Raw genomic sequence first — 10,171 nt, 5'->3', positions numbered from 1 at the left:
GTGGCAATCGGGTCCCATTATTCTAATAGAAATGTCAAGTGTGCTGGTTGTCGTTCAAACCACAGCAGTGTCTCCTGGGCGCTTGCCTTATAAGGTGTGGGCCTAGTGCACCTTGACAGGAAGCGCATCATGAGTAGGGAACTTCTCTCTCTTCAACCCTTTAAACTGTGGCATTCAGTATACCTTAAAAATGGTTTTGAATTGGGGGAGGAGTCGAAGTTTTGAAAAAGCAACATAAAATTTTGAGTAGAAGGGGCCTGGCAGCTGGCCCAGCAAGTGGAATGTTTTTTTGTGAATGCATTGGGCCTTCTGCACATCCTTTCTCTTCGTGGCACGCCTAGGAAATGATCAAGCCTGCAAGGCCCCAAATAGGGTAAACCAAAGAGGCTGCTCCTGTAGGAGTAACTGGGCCCTTCCACCTGGAGGGCCAAGGAGATCAGTATCTGTGTGCTGTAACTCACTGCATGGCAAGAAATTGGGAAGTTCTGTTGTAAAGTTCCAGCTGCAGGTTTTCTTATCTGTGTTTTCCCAAACTGCCCAAGACTCCGTTGAGTTCCCAACACTTGGTCCTCCAACAGTGAGTAACCACCAAGACAGGAGACGGGCGCAATACCCGACAACTTGTCTTGTCAGACTCCAGGAAATGGTGCTTAGAACTTTACATCTCCTGGACTGAATTCATCTTTCTGCTCCCATCCTGCTTCTGTGGTCTCTAGCTTGAGAGAACACAAGCTCTTTTGCCTGGAGGATTCTCTAGCTGCTATAATAATAGATAATGGCACTATGCTAGGTGCTTTTTGTGTTTTATAGCTGTTCATTCTTATGTGAATCCGTGGTAGGCATTACTGTTATCGCCACTTAAAAAAGAATAAAACTGGCTCTTTGAGAAGTTAGATAATTTATTTAAACATGTAGTATGTGGTGAGGCCAAATTTGAACCCAGCAGTATGACTGCAGGACTCACATTATATTACTTATTCATGCTTTAAAAACCTTTCTCAGACACTAAATTTGAGAAGGATTAAAATATTTACATTTTTTAGAACCCTTAAAAGTTTGGGGAGGCCTGGGTGGCTTAGTTGGTTAAGCGACTACCTTCGGCTCAGGTCAGGATCTCAGGGTTCTGGGATGGAGCCCTGCCTGGGGCTCCCTGCTCAGCAGGGAGTCTGCTTCTTTCTCTGCCCCCTCCCTGCTCTTGCGCACGCTCTCTCTTTCTCTCTCAAATAAATAAATAAAATCTTTTTTTAAAAAAGAAGTCTTAAAAGTTCAAGGAGAAAATATAACTGAATTGCTTTTAATCTGAAAGTAAGCTTGGAACAAAGGGCAAAATCACAAAGAAAAAATGACAGACTTGACTATAGAATTTTTAATTTCTTTCATCAAAAAGACCCATTAAATTAAAAGACAAGTAAAAACTACCAGAAATTTGCAATATATGTGAGATAAGAAAGTAACATTTTTTTTAAAAAAGAGAGGTCTTACAAAGAAAGTATAAATATCCTGTTAAAAAAAAATGGACAAAAATGTAAATTAGTTAAGTGATGAAAGAAAAATGTAAATGGCCAAACATATTTTTAAGGGAAGCGAAAACTTAAAATGATAATGCACCATCAAGTTGACTGAGAATAAAAGCTAGTGATTTAGGCCAGGGACCCTTGAGGCAGGATGCATGGCAAATGACCAAACTCAGTACTGAGAAGGACATAAATTGCTTCAGTGTTTCTGGAGGGCAGTTTGGCCAAATGCAGTAAAAGCCTCAAAAATGTTCACACCCCTTGACTCAAAAACTGCATTTCTGGGAATTCATAATACAGGAATTGACAAATGTTTTCTGTAAAGCCCAGATAGTAAATACTTTAGGCTTTGCAAGCTACATATGTCTCTGTTGCTTTTCTTCTTTGTGTATATGCTTCTGTTTTTAAAACCCTTTAAAAATATGAGAGCTATTAGCTTGAGGGCTGTAGAAAAACAGGCTGTGGCCTGAAATTGGCGTGAGGGCAGTGATGTGTGGGAAGAGTAGACTATAAGAAAGTTCATCACAGTGTGTTTGGTAATAGCCAAAAGAGAAAGAACACTAAATGTCTGATGATAGAAATTAGTTATAACCAGATATGAGGAAACAAGTATTTTAAAAGTTTAAAATCTTTTAAAAAGTTGCAGAATGATATTTATTGCATGAAATAGTATTCATGACTTATTACAGGAAAAATTCAATTAAGAAAACCGTATCTATGTTATCATCCCAAATACAACATAATCCTGTGTATGTATGCAGGGGAAAAGGATCTGGAAAGATGTAAACACTCTAAGATGTTGATAGTGGTCTTGGGGTAGGGGTGAGATTGTAGATATTTGGTTTTCTGTTATGTGTGTGCTTCCCCTAGTGGATACGTGTTCTTTTGTAATAAGCAAAGATATAGGAAACTTCACTTAGGCAACAGCAAAGCACCATAGGTTGTCAATTTGAGAAAACCTGCCCTGAATTTATTCTCTCAGATGGAGCTGTTTGCTGTCTCTTCTGTGCTCCTTGAATGCATAATGGTCTTTTGAGTACCATTATTGACTTAATTAGAGAATGGTTAATACCATCATTTAGTTAAGCATTGCTGTTTTTGGATCAGGGATCCCAATATTTCACTATTGTACATATGCTGGTTATTTTCTACTAGGTCTCTGCCAGATCCGTTTTCCATCCTTCTCTGCTAGATTCTTGTCTCTCTGAAGACAGAACTTTCATTAGCTATTTTCTCTGAGCTCTCTTGCCAGCTGGCTTCCAGGTAAGATTAACCAATGGGTGATACCCATGGGTTGGAGGGTGGAAAAGGAGAAAAGTTGGGATATTTATTCCCACGTCTTTTGCCGGTTTGGACCTCTAAGGCAAGGCAGCTCCCCTTCACTGCTCCACTGATTTGAACTCCTCCCCTTATCCCTTCAGTCCTAGCGGTGGTAACAGCTTCTTAGGTTGCAAGAGCCTGGGTACCTTCACATCTCTCCTATCATCTCCATGTCATGCTGTATCCCTTCACCCTACCCTAAACCTAACCCAGAACTTCTGTAAATAGTTGTTTCAATAAAATCTCTTCTGTTGAGACATCTGAGTGGAAGTTGGTTCTTGTTAGGACAGACTGATAATATTAAAGCACACTGGTGAACATCACAGAACACGAATCTTTTATTTCTTAAGTGGCAGGCCTGGATATTCTCAGATTTTATATCTGAGATTTTGACCATTTGCAAGGTAATTATAGAAATATTTACAAGTTTCCTAAAACAGGAATTTAAATTACTAACTGTGAGGCCAGTGTTGGGGAATGTAACACTCTGTCTATTGTTTCCCACTTCTCCAGTAGTTTTTGAGAAGTAACAGTCCATTGCATTTTATTGAACAAATCAAATGGTACAATATAGTGGTGCTCAAACTTTTATGTTTTCCGTGGAATCTTTAAGAAAATATTCTTATACCACCTGTAATACATACATTAAAGTCAGATGCAGAGTTAAAGGAAACTTCTTCCTCATCTTCGAGGCATACTGTGGGACCTCCCTGCAGAACACAGATTTAAAGAGTCCAAGGTTTCTAGAGATATATCCTTCATAAATATCCAGTGTCTATTGTACTTCTTTAGGTCAGACTCTTAGAATTACATAGTCTACTATGACTTTATCAATTGCCCTTCATAACACTCCTCGCTGTGAGCAATGTTGCCTATCTCATTACTGCATCTCTTGTCAAATACACACGAAAGACCCTTCCTAATTTCTCGTAATAGTCTTAATTGCATTTTTATTATTGCTGAGAAAATTTTTTTCATGTCTATTTGCCATTTGTGTTTCCTTTTCTCCTCTTCTGCCTTCTCCCCTTCTTTAGTCACCTTTGCATTTTTGGCCATTTCTCTGTTCAGTCAATACAGATCAATTCCTTGTAACGTATCTGGGCACAATGCTAAAGGGTATAAACAGTAAACAACATAGTTATGTCTCCGCCCTCCTGGAGCTCAAGACTAGCAACATATTAGTCTTAGTATTTATCTTGTTCAATTCCATTGACAGTATGTTAAGAATGGCAACCCTTTGTCATATTTGTTATGAATAATTTTCTTAGTTTGCCTTTTCATTGTATTGTAGGGTTTTTATTATTTATAAAATCGAAATTTTTTTTATGGGGTTGTCTCTGTATCTTTGTTTTTATGCCTAGGAAAGCCTTTTTAAGAGATCAGACCAATAATCACTTGTATTTCTCCTAATACCTTTTACTTTTGATTTTTAGGAATTAAGTTCTTAGTAATCTGGAAATTATTTTGAGAGGCTCGAAGTTGATTCCTTGCCCCACCCCCAAATATCTAGCCAATTTTCCTGACATTGTTCTTGAGCAAACATCCTTTTCCCACGAATGTGTGATGGCCAATGTATACATTAAGCTAGTCTGTGCACTAGGCCATATTTCTGAGCCTTCTATTTTCTTTCTTTCATTGTCTTCTGGATTACTGTGCCAACGGCATAGCTTCTTAATATTAATAGAGTAACTCTCTGCCAAAATTCACTTTTTCAAAATATTCTAAGTGTTCTAAATAAATGCTTTCAGATGAAATTGTTGACTTTTTCCTGCTTATAAAATTAATGCATTATGAAGAGAAGTTTGTGGAAACTCAAAAATATGAAAAAATGTAAAGAAGGAAACAAACGCACCCCCAATACTGTAATGATCAGCGTTTTAGAGTCTAATGTTTTATCTTCTCTCTGCATGTGTATTTATTTTTACAAATATTACTAAACATGTTGTTTTGTGAACTGTTGTCTAATCATCATATATGAGCATTTCACCATATCGTTAAATACGCTTTATATTTTTTTGAAATATGATTTTTAATGGCACATTAGCCAAAGCCTCTCGAATAAGGGTCAGCAGTAGCAGTGGCCACAGGCAGCTCTCACAGCCTTTCTGGACTCAGGCATATCAAACTAGCATGGAAAGTCACCAGTTGCTCTCACATAGATCGACGTTGCATGCCTGACACTGGCACAACTCACAACCTGAAGTCAGCTGCTAGACACTTGGTTTTGACTGTAGTTCACTGGGTTTTAATGAGTCATGCAGCATTTGCCATCTATGTATCTTCTGTCATAGGTAAAGATGTACATGCATAGACGTATGTAAAGATGACTTGACTATAGGATATCATGTAGTTAACAAATAGAAAAATGGAGGTTAGCCACACAAGGAATAGATTTGAATTGATTTAGTTGCAAGTGATTCCTAGCACCATATTGTACAATCTTATTTTGGTGTTCCTTTTAAATCATTAACTAGTATGAATCATTTATACTTGTCTTAGAAAAGATTGAACAACTCTTGTGAGAACAAAGCGTATCTATGATTTTTTTTTAGATTTGAGGTGGAAATCCTTAACATTTGTGATAGAATGTTACAACTTTTTGAGTCTTCCTTCAGTTACAGTGCAATTTACTGAGCTACATAAACTAAAGGGAATTGGATATGGTATTGAGGGCTATAAGTGGTTGAAGGTATCAAAAGCAAAGGATAAATTTTTAGAACAAGTCATGCAAGTATATTTATAGGTGTTTTCTGGTGCATGAGCATATAGGCTTCTGCCTAACAAAATTTTCTGGGCTTAAGTATTTATCTTTATTCTACACATACACATGCACACACACACACACACACAGTGTGTATATACGTTCATAAAATAGGAATTACATGCTTTCTCACTTACTTTTCCACAGACATGTTGCTTACTGAATTCCTAGAAGTAAAAAATAGTAAATGCCAAAGGCTTGAAGTATATGGATCCTTAGGGTCTCAGCTCCCCTCTAACTCAAAACTGGATTAAAGTAAAGTAAAAAGTAAAGTAAAAAGTAAAGTAAAAAGTAAAGTAAAAAGTAAAGTAAAAAGTAAAGTAAAGTAAAGTAAAGTGTAAAGTAAAGTAAAGTAAAGTGTAAAGTAAAGTAAAGTAAATGCTCGAATCTGAGAGCCAAAAGTTCAGGGAAGGGACCCGGGCTTGCCTTCCCCTGGGCTTCATTTGAACATTCCTTAGTAAACCGCCCAGCCCAGCCCCTGCTGATTAGGTGTCCAGTGTTCTGCTATTTAGTACAAAGGTTACTAGCTGGAGCCTGCATATTATCAATGAGTCATTTCCTCCAATTCTTAAACTTTCCTGGATATTTTCTTGTGTTCTTTGGCTATCGAGAGAAAACTTAAAATCAACTTATTGTTGAATCCCCCTGTGATACTCCTTAGTTTGTAAGATCGGTTTATTGCATCCTTTGTTATCTCAGAATATTAAATCCTGATTGCTTATTCCTCTTGTGTGCTTTGCTTTGGCGTGAGTTTGCCTAGCTTTATTTTTAGAACTGCTAACAATTTCATAATCTATCTTTTGGACATTACATGACAAGGATGATTATCACATTCATTTCATAGGGAATAGGACATCAAAAATCTTTTAATTTCTTAAGCATTCCATGATAGAACTTTAAGAGGCTTCTTTAAAATGTTTAACACCCAGAGTCAAGTTCTTTTCCTAACCCACACCCACATTATCTCCTGTGTACATCGTATTACCAAATCATTCTGGTAAAAACGTAAGTCAACATGAGACTGGAAAGACAAGAGGAGACAAGAAGTGGATCTCTCATATGCTGATTATACTGGGTTTTTAATTTGTTAAGTAACTTCTTTCTCTGATATTTAAGTGCCTCATTATTTCAGTAATATTTGGAGACCTATATTTGGGCACATGGGACTGTGCTATGACCCCTAACACCTTACAACTTAAAAATAATCCTAGCTTTTAAAATGCCTTCACAAATATTAAATCTGACCCTAAATGATTTTCACAAGTGTTTTTATAGAACATACTGACACTGAAATGTCTGCTTATTGTGACTAATCCCGAGCTTCCACAAAAGAAATGTAATAAATGGAAAGAAAACCTTGGAAAATTAGAAAGAACATACACTTGTCTCTCTCTCTCTCTCTTTTTAAAATTTATTTCACAGTTTCTTTCTTCATACAGGTTTTCCCTCTCTTTCGACAAGAAAAGTTAAATATATTGCCTGATAAATACTGTTAAATTTTATCTTGGAAATAATAGTAAATGCAGTTCAACAGATGCTTCTGTGACGACCAGTGAGTTAAGTGAAGGTGCAGACCATTACTTGACACCAAGATGAGGTAAAGGAAGTGAATTCCCAGCCACCACGCACTTCATACCGTTTCTGGCCTCCTGCTCTCCAACACTTTCCCTAATCTTATCTTTCAGCCTTTGTGGAGGTTCTGTCCTTAACACACTCCAGAGTCTGGGAGGTGGCAGCAGCTGTCTCTAAGTTGTTGTCCTTGAAGTCACACGTTAAAACTTGAAAAAAAAGAAATCTTTGATGTTACCATTTACCATCAATCTTTGATCAGCTGCAAATTATTTCCTACTTCATCCACTCTGAATCTTAAAAACACATACCAAACATTGCTGTCTTGCCTTCCACCATCTGTTTGCTCTAAGCAACTCTTTTGCTCCTAAATATAGGCAGAAATTTCACAAATTTCCATTGATTTTACCACTAACATCATGGGATGAATTATTTTTGTTCTTTGATTTAGAATTTGGAGGAAAGAGGATGGAAGGAGGGTTTTTGAGCATTGTAGCTGCATGGAATACTGATAATTACAACTTTCTTTCATTAGCTCTTGGGGAAAGTGAATTTAGTATTAAGAAAATAGAAAGTCTCACCAGCTGAGCACTAGAACAATATAAAAATGACCCTGAAAAGGACTCAAAGCTTTCTTGTATAAGTAGAAAAACATATTATTTTGACATTCAATTGATTTTATTTCTCCTTCCCAAAAGAGATACCAGGTATTAGGGAACCTAATGTTCATAGAGGAAAGTCTATGCTTTAAAACAAATTTTAATCTACTTACATTTTTGTAATTATTATTGCTATGTATGCATACATACAAACAGTTTTAGGGAAACCCATAAGAGTTTAAAGGCTATAACTGTTACAAAAGATCTTCCTGATTACACAGTTCCTTGTGGGACTTGCTAACATCACAGAATTTGTAACCCAACTTACCAAACTTGGTAGGACAGAACAGTTTACTCATTTACTCATTTGGGGAGGTAATTTTAAATATATATTGCTAAACTGAGGTCCTCAAGACTGTACCTATATAATATACATATTTTTAAATAATGAAGATAATTTGACATTGCATATTAGGAATATGCCAGTTATTAGAAATATACAAATAGACACTGTACTATTATTATATACCAAGGCCTATGTTTTTTGCAGTCTTTACAATGTTAGTATTACATCTTATGTTGTTTATGTGTTATGCATGTATTTTTAGTTAGAGAGATAATTTGACAAGCAATATATCAGAATCAAGAAAAGTATTAAAGCTTTTTTTTCTTTTTAAAATTCTCTCTTTTTTTTTTTTTTAGTCAAATGCATTAGTGAGAAGGGGGGAAAGAGTAGAACAAGGAGTTTGATTTGTAACTTGACTATAAATAATCAGTTGTGATAACTCACTACCTTCATACCGGCCGTATTAAAGCTTCTCTAAGAATTTTATTTAGAGAGAGTATTTTATGGAAAAAATGTAAGCCTTTCAGCCTTTTTTTTTTTTTTTTTTTGAAGCCTTTCAGTCTTCTTTGATGTGGTACATTCACCACCTGGTGGCAACTCCCTAGAAATCCGGTGCATGTAGTAAAGAGAAAACTTGTCCAAAAAATATTTTGAGAATTACTTGTAAAGAAAAATATGGTAGGTTTTATGTAATATTTGTTATTTCCTTAAAACCACTTTTTAAAAATAAAACAACTGTTCTAAGGAGAAACAGTAGAAAATATAAAGAACTATAGAAAAGTACTGAGTCACCCGTATTTTCACCACCTAAGGATAACTGCTGTTAACATATGGGGTAGATATTCTTCTAGAATGTTTCTGTGCATGTTTTTTTTTCTTACAGGAACAATTTTTGTTTTTAAATTTTTCTATTTTATTAATGCTCCTGTCTTTATTGGCTGCTCTTTGCATCACTACTCTGGGTGTGGAGACTGGTTGATGATCTGAGAAATAAGCCATCCTTCCCTGCCAAACCCACATAATCTTGGAAGCCATGAACATGCCCAGTATTCAAATAGTTGATTAAATCCCATGGCCCCTTGATCCAAGGTGGCACATTCATAGCTCAGAAAGGTGAAGGTAGGCTAATCAGATTGCTCCGCTGAGTTCAGAAAATGAGAAACAGATTGGCTAGTTAGCAAATATGACAAGGAATCCCCCCCAAAGGAATATGCAAATAAATAGCTATTAAAAGCCATATTGTGAGATGATGTCATGAAATAAAGTTGGAATCAGACAAGCCAGGGCAAACCAAAACTTCTTGCAAGTCAAGTAAGTATGAAAGTGCAGAAAAGATATAGGGAGGGGTGCGGGGAGCCAGACATGTTTTCTCTGATCCACTGGCTATACTTCAAAGTGATACTGATAGAACTAAAATCTGATTATGTCATATTTCTGCTTAAATACCCTTTAAAGGTGGCTTCATGGGCCTTCATGATCTGATCCCACCCTGCCTGTCTAGTGCCACTATCAGAACGCTGGAATCGCATGCTCTGCTCTATCCATGCAGAGTTCTCCTATGTTTAAAGCAGTCTCTTCTTCTGAGAAGCCCTCTCTGATTTCTAGATTATAACAGGTGGCCTTACCAGTGCTTCCATAGCGTTGTGTAAACTCCAAGGCTGCAGGACCCAACACCTAACATAGTACCTGGATTATAATATGACCTCAATGACTAGACAAAGCACCAAGAGAAGAACAGATATTTTGCAAGTCTGCATGAGATTGCATGTGGCCAAGAAAAGGGAGATAGAGAAGAAAGGGCACCCAGATGTGGCTCTACATCTGAGATTTTTCTGATCCAGCTTTGGTGTATGTGGTCCTTGCAGTAACTGCACTATAACGCGTATAGTCCAGTCCTGTTCGTTGGGTGGCACACAGTGAGTAGCACAAATGTACAAAAGGGCAAGGGTAAGATTAAAAATATTGAACAGCTATGGTGCACTGCAGTGCTGTGAGGGCAGCTCTGGGGTCAGCCTGCAGCAGGTGGTCTCAACCAAGGGACGGGCAGCCTGATGGGCATCAG

Source organism: Ailuropoda melanoleuca, chromosome 2 (assembly GCF_002007445.2).
Source record: "Ailuropoda melanoleuca isolate Jingjing chromosome 2, ASM200744v2, whole genome shotgun sequence".
Lineage (NCBI taxonomy): Eukaryota > Metazoa > Chordata > Mammalia > Carnivora > Ursidae > Ailuropoda > Ailuropoda melanoleuca.
The sequence above is the reverse complement of the archived record's forward strand: the minus strand, read 5'-3'. Positions refer to the sequence as shown.